This window comes from Anabrus simplex, chromosome 2, assembly GCF_040414725.1.
Source record: "Anabrus simplex isolate iqAnaSimp1 chromosome 2, ASM4041472v1, whole genome shotgun sequence".
Classification (NCBI taxonomy): domain Eukaryota; kingdom Metazoa; phylum Arthropoda; class Insecta; order Orthoptera; family Tettigoniidae; genus Anabrus; species Anabrus simplex.
In genome coordinates this window covers 1077123825-1077142600 of record NC_090266.1, presented here as the reverse complement: position 1 = coordinate 1077142600, position 18776 = coordinate 1077123825, and positions in this window count along the sequence as shown.

Genomic DNA, 18776 nt, shown 5'->3' with positions numbered 1-18776 from the left:
AACATCGGCAACCAGGCTGAATAGAATAGTAAGATATTGTGTTTTACGTCGTATTTACTGACATCTCCACCAAACATGAATACCTTTGTTTATTTGCATACATGATTAACGAATGGCACTGTATCAGCTTGAAGGTTACATAGGATTTTAGAGGATCGACTGATAGCGATATTGATTAATGAAGGAATTAGTTATAGTTTGCTACATGGTTGTATACCATGTTGGTTACCACAGAGTGGACTACAGTAACATGGCATCAGACATTACCGTGTCATATACTGTATAGTAGATACTGTATAAGAAAACGGGCATAATTTTACACTGAAACATTGTAAAGGTGTTCAGTATAAATACGCTATTTTTTACTAAAATCAGAAGACCTAACAGAATATGAGTTATGACGTTTATTTTCTCATGCTTGCATATATACCGCAAAAATTATTAGCACTGCTGTCTAGTTTGCCCATGTGCATAATGCCAAGGCAGTTAGACAGTGAAACATCACGCACTAATCAACGCTTGTCATTCTGCAACGGTCAATGAGAAGATCGTTATGTTGATGGTCAACTGGCGGTGCAATTGCTATTGATACAGGCACATCAACGACTTCGACAAAGTGCAGCGAGCAACGTGAGTGGCGTGACGAATGACACAATATTGTCTTCAGGGATATGTTCAAACATCCGAAAGACTAATCACAAAATTTTAGGCTTCTACTGCCACCGTAGTGAGGTGCAGTTGCAGTTACAGACCGTGATGGATGCTGTTCTAAGTAGGGGTCGCGGGTGTTTCACCGCGGACTGAGGACACTGAAGTTCTGTTTTATTATTTGCGGGATAGTATCACCAAAACCATTCGTGTCGTAAGGGTTTATTTTAAAGTGAAATAAATCGACCCCCCCGCCCCCTTCTGGATTAACGTACACGTGTTCAGTATCTTTGACAGAACTGTTTGTGTCTCACTTGGCATTCAACTTTTACGTTGGTTGGATAAATATAATACAGGTTCTTATATTAGACAGGGTCCATCCAGGAATTATTTCCTATGAACCGAATGTGCTCATATTTTAACACCTTGTAAGTATAGACTTATAATAGAAGTTAGTTCATAATATGATAACTTCCAGTTCACAGACATATGGAGTATGAGCAATGAGTGACACTCCTGTCATTACCGGGTACAAGGGTAACTCTAGGAATAGCATGGGAATGGGTGGGTCGTATGAGCTGGCCTCTGTCTTCCGAGCAAAACCTTACGTTCTCAGAATTGGACTGCTTCATTGTACAAATTTGGAGTGTCTCCTGTCTTTATAAGAAATTTGTCATTAAGCACTTTGAATGTCTCTCTTCTTAAATGCCATAAGTCTACAACTCTTCATTGGTTTCAAGAAGAATTAATCCTGAGCGACATTCTCCATATATCCTAGAAAACTCCATCTGGTATTTCATATGAAGCTCTCGTTGTTAATTGTTAGTATTAGTTTGCATAACTAATCATTAATCCACAATATTCTGGTAGCACATTTATTAATTTATTTTAGTTAACAGTTTACTCCTTGTGTAAACAGTACTGAAGATATTTAATACATAACTATTCGTTATGACTACCATAATAATTGCAATGAACTGGTAGTTTTTATCACTTAGGGTTTGAATGATCAATCATTTGGAAAAACATCCAAGTAAAGGTGGTAATCCACCCAGAGATGAAAGAAGAAGAAGTATACAGGACTTTGTAACTCGATCCCTGGCCATAGTTAAACGTTTTGGTTCGTATGTCAAAGTTGCAAAGTCCTAGTAGTCATAACTTGCTAGATAAGTATCTGCTTTATCCTATCCTCAAAAGCATATTTTGAGGTGAGGTAATGACCACCATCGAAACTAAATATCTCAGTCATCAGATCAGCCCTGAAAGGATTCATTTTCATTATAACATAACGATCGGTTTGGTTATATACGCTAGTACTGTCTCTGCACCAGCTATGAGGACGCGGGGTGTGAGGAAAAGGTAGCAGCAACTATAAGTCAACGAGGGAAACCTTCACCATGCGTACTACCTCAGTAGTACAATGTTTGATTGTGCGTTTAATCGAAGGAAGTACTGCTATTTCGGTTCGAGTAAAGTAGTGCATTCTGAGGGTCGTGGAATCATAAATAACATTGTAAAGTGTGATGAAGAGGTTGAAAACATCATTTTTACTTTCATAGTAAACCAGACGACACGAAGATCTGCTCAATACTCAGGAGTGGCTGAGTATTCGTATGAGCTGTAGCTATTACCGCTCTTACCTTTAGCCATCAGTTGAATAATGTTGTAAGTTATTTTATTTTAATAATAATTTAGGTGTTAAGTACTATAAAATGGTTTAAGAGACCAGTGCTTACTTTCAGTCATCTTTCAGAATTAACTAATGTAATAGATATATACTTACCAGATTTTGTAATAGGAGTTGAATCATGGTTGAGAACTAATATAAAGGATGCAGACATTTTCCCACGGAAGGTGAGTGTGTATCGTAGAGATAGGATAGAATGTTAGGAGGGGAAGTATTAATTGTGGTGAAAGAAGAATTTGTGAGCTACGAAACAGTTGAAGATGACAAATATGAAATTCTAGGCGTAATCTCATTTCTAGAGATAATATACAACTTGATGTCTTTGGAGTGTACAGCCCGGGAAAGGGTAACGCTGAAGCTGATTCGGAAATATTTGATAGGATATCCAGCTATGCGGGAAACGATACGGAAAGGAACATGATTCTAGCGGGTGATCTCAATTGACCAAATGCCAATTGGGAAGGTTATGCGAACGACAGGAAGCATGACCAACAAAAGGTAAATACGATAATACGATAATATGGGAAGAACGGCTGATTCATAAAATGATGGAAACAACTAGAGAGAAGAATATACTGGACGTGGTGCTGGAAAGACCTGATGAGCTCCATAGAGAAACCGAAGTAACAAATGGTATTAGTGATCACCTAGGGCCCGGATTTTTATGCAGTAACCGCTTAGATTGCAAACTAATTTGGTTAGTAGGAACTGTCGGCCACCCGCTCTTCCATAATGTAGCAAGAGTAACATAAATTATAGGGGTTTTGATGGGCCGTACCCCTATTGTTTATGCAAACCCCGTAGCATAGTCGTTGTGAAGGTAGACTATACTTGTTACTCGCTTCAGGAAGTTTGCATTCTAACCTATTACTGCATAAACATCCGGGCCCTGATCACATAGCTGTTTATGCCGTAGCTAAATATATATGTGATAGAAAGGAAGGTCTTAAAAGTAGCAGTATTAGACAGTACCAAACGGCTGAAAAAATGAGGGACTTTAAGGAAAATAACTATGGTCGGTGGAGAACGGTAGAGTGTGATTTAACTTTTGGCAAGTGTTGGCAGAGTGAGGAAGTATTTGGAGTACAATCTAACGTGAATTCAGGCGACACGTATTAAGTACTTCGCGCAGGGGGTATTTCCTCATCTACAAAACCGGTGAGGCAAGTGGGGATTATCAAGGCCAGATGAACAGTGTAAATTTCATTAAATGGATCACCGAGAAGCTTGCGTCCAGTCTAAACCCCTTCATCTGTAGCTGTGTTAGATGATGCATCCTATCATAGCGCACAGATAGAAAAACCACCCGCAAAATCCTCTGTAAAATCAGATATGATTTCGTGGTTACAGAACAAAGAAGTTACTTCTGACGAGTCCAAGAGGAAAGAAGCACTTTTCAAGTTAGTAGAAGTGGATAAACCAAAAGAAAAATTGTTTAAAATTGACTCTTAATTGAAATGTTTGGGTCACACGTAGGTCCACCTTACCCCTTACTTGTGTGATTTCAGTGTCATCGAATTAGCTCGGGCTAAGGTGAAGCGTGAGATGCGGGAAGTAAACGTGACTGGGGATTAATCCCTTCAGAAACTAAGAGAAATTACTCTTGAGACGATAACTGTTGTGACCAAGACTGACTAGGAAGTACACTGACTGAGCAAATGTCATGGGATAGCGGGACACTGATGCGCAGATGTGTTGTCTGGGCACCACACGCCCCCTGTGCCAGTGGCAGTTGTATAGGAGACCTTGTGATCAGTGGTTGTGCACGTGACAGGTGTAACACGGAACGTCGTCGTGAGCTGACACCGTTCGTACGGGGTATGGTGGTCGGTGCCCGACGGATGGGAAATGCGATTTCGGAAGTGGTGCGGGAATTCGGCATCACACTATCAACCGTGCCCAGGGTGTATCGTGAATGGTCGAATGCGGTTGCCACCGTCCACAACAGACGAACGACCGGCCGTCCAGCCACCCTCGATGACCGTGACAGGCGACATCTGAGACGTATTGTCAATAGTGACAGACGGGCAACCGTGCAACAAATCACGGCTCAATTCAACACAGGCCGTGCTAGACACGTCTCCCAGTGAACAATCCGGAGGAACATGGATTCTATGTGGTATGGGAGCCGGCGCCGCACACGGGTGCCACTGTTAACTCAACGTCATCGAGCACAACAACGCGCATTTGTCGCCAGTCACCAGGAATGGACACTGGAACAATGGCGTAACGTGATATGGTCGGACGAACCACGATTTCAACTGCACCATGCCGATGGGAGGCACCGTGTATGGCGCAGACCACATGAAGCGATGGATACCGCCTGCCTCGAAGGTGTGGTCCAGGGCGCTGGTGTCTCTGTTATGGTCTGGGGTGCATTTTCCTGGTATGGAATGGGCCCCATGGTTATTCTGGAAGAGACTTTGAATGGTACGCGGTATGTTGAGCTGCTCGGAGACCATCTCCACCCATTTTTGGCCTTCCAGCGCCCAGGCGGTTCTGCGGTGTTTCAGGGTGATAACGCGCCGCCACATCGCTCCCACGTCGCCCGAGAATGGTTCCAGGAACATGCAGCGGAGGTCCAACGACTGCCATGGCCACTCAGGAGCCCCGATATGAACCCTATCGATCATATCTGGGATGTCCTGGAACGCAGCCTCCGTGCCATGGATCCTGCACCCACGAACAGACCAGCATTGGCGGCCGCTGTACAAACGGTTTGGTGTCAGCTGCGTTCAGAGGACTACCAGGGACTTGGACTTGTCGACTCACCTCCACGGCGTCTCACTCCAGTTCGCAGGGCCAGGTGAGGCCCCACGCGCTATTAGGTGACTATCCCATGACATTTGCTAAGTCAGTGTATACTGTAGTGGTGTCGAGAAAACACAGGATCAATGCTGGGAAAAGGACGGCAATATGGCAAATATCATTGATGTCTGGATAATAGTAGTGATTCCTTCAGTGGATCTAAAGAGTCGAGTTCGGAAAAGGGAGAAGAAGTGCAGGGTTAGGATTCGCCAGTAGCAATATCAGTACTTTAAGGTGAATACATGATCATGCGCAGTATAATATATAGTCGTACGTCATCATCGGCTTGCTCACTCCACACCACATTCCTGTCAGGTCTTCAGAGCTGGCGTTCGGATATTATGTTCAACTTTATGGCTGAAAATGTATTTTTAATTTATTTTGAATTCTGATCTCCCAACTCTCAACGTTTATTTCAGTTTTTGTACGTCACGAGAAGATAACTACATCGCCTCATATTCATAAAGCAGTGCAATGATATATATACCTAAAAAAAGGTTGAAATATAATGGAATTAAGCATGTTGTGTAGTAGGGCGTGTGTAGTCATATTCTAAATTGCAGAGATCACAACTAATTCAATCGCTTGTATACAATACAGCAGATATCGCTGCCTACGGTCTGTTTTGAGCCTGGGGTGAACTACGCCATTTCAGGTTGAGCCCTTACTGAAGTACTCATTTAATTGATCGTTCATTTATTGGGAATACAGTGAATATTTCATTTTTATGAGTCTTGGTGACTTGCAGAGACCAAGGCATGGGTTTCACAATTTCAACAGGAAGCTTGGAGCCGAGTGTCTACTTGTTCGCAAACTATATTAAGAAAGCAGAGTTGCTACATGACGCACTCGACCTTCAAGTGCTTGCATTAGAACAGTGAAATGATGGAAGACAACGGCGTGGAGCAACGCACCACATTTCGGAAGCCCGGCGAGAGGCCATGATATCATGCGACATGAGTTTGAAATGATCGTCGGGGACGCGATGATTTGTACCAATGATAAGGTAGCATCATTCCAATATTGACTATTATTGCTTAAAGTGAGAGATGGCCCTGAACAAACATAGGACAGTGTCTGTGGAGGCGAAGTAATAAAAGTGACTAACGCGTGGGCTAACTACCCTAATTCGACCGGAGTCTTCGAAGTAGTAAAATCGTGAGAAGAAGTGTACTTACGGCGAATACGGAGCAACGTGTTACGTGCTTGATCGTATGGCGACTTCCTCAACACGCTCAGACTTCACTTAATTACTCCTTATTTAGGAGCGAGCTAAGAGTATTTGTAGGCTTGGCGGCCTGTAAGAACAATAACGAGACAACAACTTTACCTTTACACACTAGGGTGGAATTGAACTTTGATAAACCAATTTACTAAATGGTTCACGTGCTGGCCTTTGGTCACAAGGGTCCCGGGTTCGATTCCCGGCAGGATCGGGAATTTTAACCATTGTTGGTTAATTTCGCTGGCACGGAGCTGGGTGTTCGTGTCGTCTTCATCATAATTTCGTTCTCATCACGACGCGCAGGTCACCTACGGGTGTCAAATAAAAAGACCTGCACCTGGCGAGCCGAACATGTCCTCGGACACTCCCGGCACTAAAAGCCATACGCCATTTAATTTCATTTGTATCATCGTCGGCCTAATGTTCTAATTAAGTATAGTGAAAATGAATTCAAAGACAGATTGAGGCTAAAAAAATATACTGCCATAGGTTTGGTAGAGGTTACAGGCGACAATTTGCGTCCTGTGACAAATAATTTTTCCATTGTCCCCTTTTTGATCAAATGTTAATTACGATACACTTTAAGACTCGGTACCGTACTACCGAGTCTTATCATATTTGTATCTGTGACTGCACTCGTGTCAATTAAAGCACTGGTACCATAATAATTATAATTTCGTGTGGCTGTTACTAGCCGAGTGCAGCCCTTGTAAGGCAGACACTCCGATGAGGGTGGGCGGCATCTGCCATATGTAGGTAACTGCGTGTTATTGTGGTGGAGGATAGTGTTATGTGTGGTGTGTGAGTTGCAGGGATGTTGGGGACAGAACAAACACCCAGCCCCCGGGCCATTGGAATTAACCAATGAAGGTTAAAATCCCCGACCCGGCCGGGAATTGAACCCGGTACCCTCTGAACCGAAGGCCAGTACGCTGGCCATTCAGCCAACGAGTCGATCACTGGTACCATTAACTGAGTATAACAGATAATTAGACATTTATCGTAGTAGGCCTACTGCAGGCCTACTTGCATTGGCAGTGAGCATATACTTTCATCATGGGATTGTATTTAATTAACGATATTACATTACAAGGAACTAACAGGTTATATAATTATGTTAATTACCCGATATATGTCGTTATACTGTGGTCAAACAATGTTCATATTTTGGAATAACAGGGAAGAGATACGGTATACATATAAGGCTCAGTGCAAACTGGATCGCGCGTGACATGTGCTATTGGTATGCATATTTTATTAGAAATCCTCAAGCAATGTCAAATTCTTCTGACAGTCCTTAAACACTACGAAACTGACACCCACGTCTGCAAGAACTAGTCGGATACCAATTTCTGGCTGCGTGACAAAGAGGAGATAACAGGAGCTGCACAGAAAGTTCAAATGCGATCCATTACTTGTGCGCATGCGCCTGACAATCTAGTAAACACATCTAATGCACAAAAACAAATCAGTACAAGGGGTGGCATCTAGTGTGTATTTATGAAATTTGATCAACGAGCCAATAGTTGACAGTTCTATAAGTTAGCTGCTATTCCGGCGTGCAACGCAGCGAAGATTTATCGAGTCGACAGGTGTAACGAAGAATAGCTAGCGGAAAGATATCTCAACATTCCAGAAACCGGGCATTAGTGAGCTAATTAAAATCTGTCAGTTTTATTCGTTATTCCAGGTTGCAATGCAACCGTTGACAGAGTGTTTTCGCTGATTAATACACAATGGTCAGAAGAAAGAAATCGTTTGCTGACCGAGTCGATTAAGGGCATTATAATAATGAAGTACAAGTTTTAAAACATGCCATGTGGAGAGTTTTACAATTATTTATTGCAAGAAAACAATTGAACTTTACTGTCGAGAGAGGGTGCAGTCGATAAGTATCAGCATAAAATAACTACAACCTCAGCATTTTCATCAACATAATTATAAGGTATGTAATACTAAAATTTGTGTTTTAAAATTAACGTTCCATTTGTCCTCCATTTTTATGAAAAGTCCTCCTTTATTAAGAGTCTGTCCTCCAATTGAAAATTCAGAGCTGGTCACGCTACTCCAGTAGCACGCTGCTGCGTTCAACGGTGCCCATACGTAATTTAAACTATAGTAGAGTACGATAGATGAAAGTAAATGTCATTCCCAATACTCAGTTTTAAATACTACACTCAAGGTATTTTTTTTTAATGAAAATGCACTTTATATTTTCACTTTAAATCTGTTTAGTACACAAACCTGTTAATGATAAATCTAGGTGTTTATCAAGTAAGCACTTCAGTACAGTGTTGAAAATGAAAACCTACAACCTGTTTTCCAGTCATTGACCGGGTCAGGGATGGAATGAATGAAACATATAGAGGCTGTTATTACAATGGGGTCGCCACTCCCAAGGTGATTTATTAATAAGTGATAAATGGTATGAAATGATAATGGAGAGTGTTGCTGGAATGAAAGATGACAGGGAAAACCGGAGTACCCGGAGAAAAACCTGTCCCGCCTCCGCTTTGTCCATCACAAATCTCACATGGAGTCACCGGGATTTGAACCACGGTATCCAGCGGTGAGAGGCCGACGCGCTGCCGTCTAAGCCTCAGTACAGTGTTAATGAATGTAATTATCCAAGTACCGCTTTTTCATTCGATTTTCTGAACTCGCAGGCTGAGACACGGAACTTCCCAAACCGTGCAAGTGGTTGTGCTGTATGGGTCTGGCAGCTATCAGCTTTCATTCGGGAAATAGTGGGTTCGAACCCTACTGTCGGCAATCCTGAAGGTGGTTTCGGGTGATTCCCATTTTTACCCAAGACAAATGCTGGAGCTGTACCTTAATTAAGGCCACAGTTGCTTCGTTCCCAATCCTATCCATTTCCTATTCCATCGGCGCCATAAGACCTATCTGTGTCGGTGCGAAGTAAAGCAAATTGTAAAAAATAAATAAATAACCTTCCCAAAATCGGCTAAAAATATCATAGAATAAGCACATAAAAATTCAACCGTAATGAAGAAGCACCTTCATGACTTTCTTCGTGACATCTCATGCACGTCCCTTGTTGCTGCAGACCTAAACACAGAAAGAAGTTACACTTCGAGGTAACGCGATGCAGTGTGGTTCTTGTCCAGTGAGACCACGCTGTTCACCCACCTCAGATGTTCGCTCTGAATACACAAAGCCCTCATTTCGATTAAGCGCATAATTGTAATGCGGGTTTCCTCCTGAGAATCGAATTTCTTCTTCTCGTAGTGTATGTATAATACGTAAGTTGTCGTTTCATTGAAGGATGTGAGTAATTAAAATTCATTATGTTCCAAAGCTAAACCTACAGGTTTAAACCATTTAATGTAATACCAGCCAGTATTTATTGTCATTCACTTTTATAAGTATGAGGACTGAAGTTGTTGGATAACTGCGTATTCAATCAACATATTTAAATCTCCTAAACAACGACTAAAATATATAGAGTGTAAATATAAACCCACATTTAAAATTCTTCTCGGATGAGGTCTGGTTCCACCTCCATGGTTATGTGTGTACACAAAACAATCGTCACTGTGTGCTGTTGAACCTGACTTCGTACATGAAGTGCCTAACCATGATGCAAAAGTCGGTGTATGGTGTTCCGTCAGCGTTGAATGAATCATAGGACCAATGTTTTACCATGATGTACTCTGTAGGTAACCAACTAGATATTTTCCCTAAACTACTGTTATTTAACAGTCTGGAACATGAAGATGACATAAATTAGAAAGGAAGAAAATTATTTAAGGATTTATGTGATTTTATAATATACAGAATGTTAGAGGTATACGTTCAGATATTTCTTGTAGCAATAGAGAACGATGTGACGAACCACTATATATAAAACGTTTAGTAATCCGCGGAAGTTATTTTCTAGAGCAAAGGGATACGATGTTTTTAGAATAGGTAGTACGCCTTGTTCTAGTGAATGGATAGCTTTCCGTTGATAACAGGCAAGTCACGCGCCATCCATGCCAAACTGGTTTGTGTTTATGTTTTGAAGCAAATGTACCACTGTAACAGCTGAACACTACCTATGCAAGGCCACTAGATGTTACGTAATATACTTGCCAAACTGGTTTTATGCTTACGAGCAACTGAACAACGATAACAGCTGAAGGCTGCTACCTGTGTATAGCATGTTACGTTACATTCTCGCCAGACTGGTTTTGTTGTTGCTAGTATTTAGTTTCCGTCTTAGGGGCTTCAGACAACCCTAGTCATCGGTTTCGGACCAAGGAGATGGATCGAACTGACAGCGTTAATACTGGTTCATTTGGCTGTTACGTCCTTTAGGGGATTGGGATATCTGTGGTCGTCAGCCCCGTGGTCTAGTGAGTGTGGAAATGACCTGAAAACCTGTGTCGGTGCGGGACATGTACGAGCGTGTGATATAATTTTTGGCTGGGATAGGTGCGCCGGGACGTAAAATACGGTACGATCCCCGTTGTGCATTGCGTAAAGGTAGAAGAAAGAAGTTCCTTAAGACAACGAAAGCAAGCATGGGATAGGAAGTCCAAATGAGTAGCATCGAAATTGAATTATCGAAGCACAGCGAATGTCTTGCTTCAAACGAATAATGGACATGAAATTCAAATAAATAAATTAAACGTACCTACATTTCGTGCTTCCTGCGGGACTGCGTGGCTCAGACGGTTGAGGTGCTGGCCTTTTGACTCAAACCTCGCAGGTTCGAACCTGGCCCAGTCCGATGGTATTCGAAGGTGCTCAAATACGTCAGCCTCGAGCCGGTAGATTTACTGGCACGTAAAAAGAACTCCTGCGGGACGAAATTACAGCACATCAGCGCCTCCAGAAACATTAAGAGTAGTTAGTGGGACGTAAAGCAAATAACATTACCGGTATTATTCTTAAGTTATTATTATTATTATTATTATCATGTCATTAAGAGCTGAAAGCATGGACTAAAATAGTAAAATATGCGTGGTTTAGGAGAAAACAAGATGAAATCTACTTCACACGTGCCAACATCGCTCGCAGTAGTTAACTGCAGAATACTATGCGTAAAACCACAACCAGGTCTCTTGGCGATGAGTCAGCTGTATTTTCGTATTGTGGTTAGCACGAGAGGACGAAGTGTGACAAACTGGTTTTGTGTATAACCATCAAACATGCACATCAACAGACACACACAAACCACTTGCAGTGTAGGAATGAGGAACTGCCGAACAAGGTTCAAGGTCAATATCTAGCGTTTTAACAAGCACGTCTTCCGTGTGTTGTGTTCAGATTTTGCAACGTACAAGGCAATCGCGCACTGAAACTCTCGATTTGTAATTTTTGTTAACGGTACTTCAATTTTTCTGCTCGGATTTATGATAATATCGAACTATCGAGACTCAAAATACTACATCGATTGAGAACTGAACTCCCAACTCAATACGCTGCAGAAATGGGGTAAAATCTGACATACCAAAGTGAGACTCGTAGCAATTGTTCAAGTGACCACCCTCGGCTTCTATGAAGGCTTCACTTCTCCGTACCGGGCGAGTTGGCCGTGCGGTTAGGAGCGCACATCTGTGAGCTCGCATCAAGGAGATAGGAGGTTCGAACCACAATGTCGGCAGCCCTGAAGATGGTTATCCGTGCTTTCCCAATTTCACACCGGGCATTGCTGGATTCAGAGAAGTGATTTTTTTTGTTAGTTGCTTTACGTCACACCGACACAGACAAGTCTTATGGGGACAACGGCACAGGAAACGCCTAGGAATGGAAAGGAAGTGGCCGTGACCTTAATTAAGGTACAGCACCATCATTTGCCTGGTGTTTAAATGGGAAACCACGGAAAACCCTCTTCTGGGCTGCCGACAGTGGGATTCGAACCCACTATCTTCCGGATGCAAGCTCACAGCCGCGCGCCCCTAACCGAACGGCCAACTCGCCCGGTATTATTTTTATTATATTACCATAATTATTGTGGAAGCTCTAATTAAACGTGTCAGTTAGTCATCATTTTACCTATCAGCACTTCCTGACCAATAATAATCCTTCTATTACAAATACCCTGCGGCTCTTTTAATACTAGTGTTATTTGCTTTACGACCTCTTAACTACTTTTACGGTTTTCGGAGACAGTGAGGTGCCGGAATTTTCTTCCGCAAGAGTTCTTTTACGTGCCAGTAAATCTACCAATACCCCTGTGGACGGTGGATGTAGACGAAGAATACATCCACGGTATTGCCTGTCTGTCGTAAGAGGTGAGTAAAAGGGGCAATCCAGTGATTGAACTGGAACCATGAGATTACTTGTGATTAGTACCATTAAGCGAGGAACACCATGGTTCGACGTTACTTGCGATTAGAACCATTATGTAAGAAACACCATTGGTTTGGGCGTTGCCTATGATTAGTACAATCGTGTGCATTCCACCGAGGCGGGGGAGCGGGCGCGCGGCATCATGGTCTAGCGTCCCATAATAGTACGAGGTACAACGAAATGAAACGACAATTAAAACTTCAAAATGTATCCACTAACTAAAATCTAAAACGAATGATGATGAAAAAATAACTATGAATCCAAAATAATCAGTGGATACGTCGGTAAGGATTACGTGTATCTGTACTTATCACAGAGTACCCTAGACCGGGTTTCGAGTACAGGAAGTGGTCTGGCATGTGTTTCTACAACCCCTACTTGCCCAGTGGCTAGGGGAAGGCACAGCAACATGTGTTGGCATTCGCTAACAAACAGGTTCAACAACCTCCCTACTCTGCTACGAGGGCAGTAGGACATAACCAGCGTTTCCTACTACGGCCGTTCAAAACACATTAGGCCCTGTGATATTCGCTTCATTTATGGGGAAACTAATAGAACAATGTAAAAAGTACATAGCATATGTTCTGAAATGCATTCTTCTTTGCCAACTAGCTAAATATCTGCACGTATTGTACCCGTCCAAGTGGTGTTTTATTGAATTTTGGGAAGTTGGTAAAATATTGTAATGCTGCACTTATTGTACCCGTCCAAATGGTGTTTTATTGAATTTTGGGAAGTTGGTAAAAATTTTTAATGCAATACGGGTAAGCGTGGGCGAGCACCAGCTTATCACCGTGCCGTTCCGCTGCGGATGAGTGAGAACTGGGTCAGCCGGTGAAGGTCACCACGTCACAGAGGTTACGTCACCTAGCGAGCCGATAGCCAAGGGGGAGCGACATTCCAGGGAAATCTGTTCACAAGTTTGAAGGATGAATTACGTTGCAGGATAGCTGACAGCCAATGAAAATCAGTGAAGGTGTCAAATGGTCCGAGGTCTTTTCTACAAAGAAGTCGAACAGTAGAGTTTCTAAAAAGAAGTCGAACGGTTGAGTTACACGAAAGAAGTCGAACAGTATAGTTACAGGAGAGACAGCGAACAGTGTATTTTCCAGAAGAGTTAGCAAACAGTGGTATTAATTGTTCACCTCTTGTACTCCACGACGACTATTATTAAAGAGTGCTAATTCACACTTTCGTAAAATCAATTCAGTATAGTGCGATATTATTGCTGCCGCACATTTTCCCAGGTGGAACTTTCCAAACCACGGACAGTCAGCGCACTCATTACGCCGAGCGTTACTGCAGAAGTCTGTAGAATATTCCAGTAAGAACTGCAAGGGAGGATGACCATCGAAAGAGAAACTTCGAGAATAAACCAGGCCTATGAACACCGTCTTGTTAGTAATATAATGTATTACTCGAAATTCCGTCAGCTCAACGATGTACTGTACACAGGTAAATGTGCTCAAAAATTGAAGTTTTGGTAGGACTGAACCCCAGTGTACATCATTGCGCCAGTTAAGTACCGTAAGACAATCTAGTGATATACAACGAGTGTGGATCCAAATTTTATAATAAATTTCAGTTTCAGCTACCTCCGCGAACACCAGTCATCAGCATGAAGCGAACCAGAAGGAAATCCTGGAATTTTCTAAAACCTTGCTGGAGTGATTCAACGCTATTGGACTTCACCAGGGTCATGATGTGTTAAACCGACGTGTGCAAGCCAGCACGATGAATTTGTTCGTCCACAAGCCACCGTAGTGAAGAAGAGGAACCAACATCTATAGCGACATCCAGACGCCGGAGATTTACATCGGAACAATAAGTACTTTTGTTACATTTCTTCTCTTTCAGTAGATGGCTAGTTGGATTGTATTCTTATTTAACGAAATGTAGTTTCTTTAGTAATGTCTGTATTTAAGTGGTGGTGATGGTAGAGTAGTCGTGGATTCATTGATTCATTAGTTTCATTTTTTTCCTCTTTTGCATTTTCTTGGGATATTACTATTTGATTCAGTGATTGATAACCCCAGTTGCTAGTGAATACCACAAGGTTATGAACAATTAAGGTCTTCGAAAGGAATTATGGAGGAATGAAGTCTAATAATCAGCATCGTAATAATAATAATAAGAATAAAATATGACTTCATAAAAAAATCATGACGACGAGGATGAAATTAATTAAATAAGATTAAAACTATAATTAAATCGAAGCTTTAATGAACAACTGGTTTGTGAAATAAGATTGATTTTAGAAGGGAAAGTGATTGCTGTGGACAGTAGGCAGCTCATCGAGAAGACGTTTTTAGGAGCAATAATCGGGGAGTTAATAATAATAATTATTATAATAATAAAAATGAGTCGGAAATTTTAAATGGTTGTTGAGGATTAAAACTAAGCGATGATTGTGATGATGGATTTTTATGATGATATTTGACGACATGGGACCGCTAGGGTACATGTTAGTCGCGAAGGTTATAGTGATTTATGGTGATATAATTAAGTGTTCATGGAATAATAATGATTTTCCGCCCAACGACTGGTATTGTGTAATATATGACTCGATTATTATTTTTATTTTCCCTGAGGGTTACGAGCGCGTTCTTCGAAGTTCCCTAACCGATGGTGGTGATGATTATTTCTTCGATGCTATTCTTTTACTCATCCCATTTTGTCGTTAAACACAAGTCATGGTGAATCTTTACTATTATTGGCTAATAATGCGAGGGTCTTCAACCTAATTCTGAAGGGAGACATAATAATAATAAATAATAATAATAAAAATAATATCTTCGACAGTGTGATAAAATCTGTTGATAAACAGTTGGGGGAGATTGTGTTACTGCGCGACAGCTTATCCCTGTGTTTCCAGGAGTGTTTATTCTTTCAGTGATTTTCTTGTGATTTATTGTCCAATGTTATTGTATTTCACGTTGATTGCGCGTTTTGCTACGTGATACTCTATCTATCCACAGTGTATTAGTTAGTGAGATATCGTTTCATATGGTTTATAAAATGAATACAGTCGAACGAAATCTATGAAAGAGGGGAAATATGCCAAAGAATTTCCAAAGAGTTGGTAAAGAATTTCCAAAGAATTTGTTTAGAATTTTCTAAGAGATTTTCAAAAATGTGTCAAAGAAGTTGTAAAGAAATTCTGTCGAAGTATCTTCTGATGATAATGTTGTGAGATTTCCAAGTGTTTTACAAGCCGATTTTCAGAGTATGGGAAAAATAGTTTTTATTGTGCTAAATCTTCTAAAGCAAGATAAAGGAAACTTCTAGAAAGAAAATAATAATTTATATTTTCAGATGAAAGACATTGTAATTTGGAAAGGGTTAATTGGTGGGAAGTTACCCAAACTTTCACGAGGAGCAAAATAATTTATAAAGATTTATGAAGCAAGGGAATATTGTAAATTTCAGGGTTTAATGTAGCATTTTCCTTTCTTTTTTGATCATAACAACATTATCGCTAATTTGTGAATTGGTCAAATGTTGCAGTTCTTTACGTGGAGAATTGACCTAGGGTATGGCTTAGGGGAGTGTTTCATTGAAGATGAAATCGAAGCTAATAGAACCCATGAGCATGCTGTGGACTCATATTTATTTCGCTAACGAGAAGCAGTTCATTTAAGTTATGTTTGTGTAAATATATTTTCTCTTCCTTTTTCTTGCACTGTCAAGACTGGTTTTATATTTTAATAAATAGTATTGTTATTTTTCTGATTTTTTCCATGTTATGTCACCTATCCAGTCACTTATGACCCTGCAAATATAAATTTTCTGAAGGTCGGTCCCGAAATAGTAAAGTTGGCCTTGCGAACGGTCCACCCTTTTGGGACTCTCGCTCCGCCGACTGAGCGACCCCGGAGAAGGGGACAGTATACACCTAACACTCTGCATAGTAACATTCCTGACTTCGTAGTTAGTAATTAATTTCAAAATGAAGTAAAGAAGTATGAAAGAATGAAGGTTAAAAATAGATTCCTTCAACTTGCCGTAGCCAAAACAAGGTCGTCGAATTAAAATACGATATATAGCCACTTGTAAATTACAATCATCCGCGGACATTTCTATGAATTCTATTATTCTAAAAAAAGTTCCCAAACTGAAAATGTTTTAGTCTAGAAAAGTGAAATTGCCATGATCTGTTCTTATGAATCCAGTGAATATCCAGGTAAAGCAGGGTGAGATATATACAGAAATTTCCTACTCATTTGCTAGTTAGCAAACCCCTATAAAGGATGGTCAGAATGGACCGAGCAAAAATGGCAAGATATGAAAGTATAGGTACGATCTGGGTTGTAGTCGAGGATATACGCGGGTATACGCCGTGTGCCTTTTGGTTAACTCCAGTCATTAGAGTATGCCTTCAGATTTCCAGCATAAAAATTACACTTTGGCTTCTTTTCTTTTTTAATTTCGCCATTCTGTCAGTGAGTTTTAACTCTCCAGCTACGCTCGAAATCGTAAAAATCGAAGGTACAGCTTGATGAATAACATTATCAATCATAATTTATTTAAAGTCATCACTGTTCGTTGCATACATCCCCAGCCTTATGTTTATTCATTCGAATGCCTCACAAGTTCATCGATTTAAGCCCGTGATGTATGTGAAGACGTGGATGCAAACCCACCGTAGTTTGTTCCAGGGAGAAGTGTGATCGCAAATGAAGAAAGGCATCTTGGATTGGTTATAACTGAAAGTAGGTCCAGCCAAAAAACTACTGGTTGACACCAAATTGAGAGAAGTTTGTTGTAACTAGCTGTAACGCACTAATTTTAAACGTCAGAATGGTCTTGTATCCGGGATTTGTCATGTCGTACCTTAGAGAGCATACCATACAGCGCTCGGTACCAAAAAACATACTCAGATACTACCAAACGTTGTCAGTAATATAGTGCCGCAATAATCTCAGGCACCGTATGTATCCATGCTTACCGTACGGACGTAGTCTTCAAAGGAGGGAACATATCGAGAATCTACTGCTTTTATACCTGTTGTAGAGAACCTGAAATTTGCACACAGAGTGACGGAGTGTTGTAACCGTACAACAGGGTAACAGACTGCATTCTGCATTCAATTATCATTAATTGACCCGATTCACTACATTTTACATTCTGTTTTTCATCATTTAGATTGTAGTATTAGATATCATGCATCGTGTGTCAAATAATCATTCGATAAGCGAATTCTGTTTGGAATCATTAGGAGATTTGTTCATCTGTACACAAAGTCACATTTTAACTTGCAGCTGAAGGCAGAAGACATTGTGCAACCAAGGCTATGTTTAACCGATGTTGCCTTAGGCAAGAAAGTTTCCGTTGCCACGGACAGTTTGTAACCGCTCATACGCGTGGGGAAGCTAGTAAGCCACATGACAATTTTTGCAACGCACGTGGCCACGTGGCTTCGAGCTTGCTTCCATGTTCGCTAGCTACTGCGTTTCGGTATGGAAGGGACGACGATTTAGAAGGGAGGCGCGTGGACATGGCGAGTTTATTTAAGTCGATGTAAGGAGAGTAGAGTCGTCTACGCGTATGAGTGGTAATTTGCACTGATCTGATGGAGAAGCAACAGCTTATAATTGCGAGGTAGAACGTCTGAATGCAAGTTTATTTCAGTATATTCACCAGAGGATTGGTGCCGTTGTCTGTAGATGTATAGGCAGTATATATCGAACTTAGTAGATACATGCCGGGCTGATTGGCTCAGACGGTTAAGGCGCTGGCCTTCTAACCCCAACTTGGCAGGTTCGATCCTGGCTCAGTCCGGTAGTATTTGAAGGTGGTCAAATACGACAGCATCGTGTCGGTAGATTTACTGGCAGGTAAAAGAACTCCTGCTGGCTAAATTCCGGCACCTCGGCGTCTCCGAAGACCGTAAAAGTAGTTAGTGGGACGTAAAGCAAAATAGCATTATTATTAATATTAGTAGTAGTAGTAGTAGTAGTAGTAGTAGATACATGCAGTTAACAGTCACTAGTATACTTCGAATTATTAACTGAATTCTATTACGTAATTCGCGAACTTTGTAGATGCATCTAACATCGCATAGAACTGTTGATTTGTGTCAACAGTCACTATATTAGCTATCAGGGC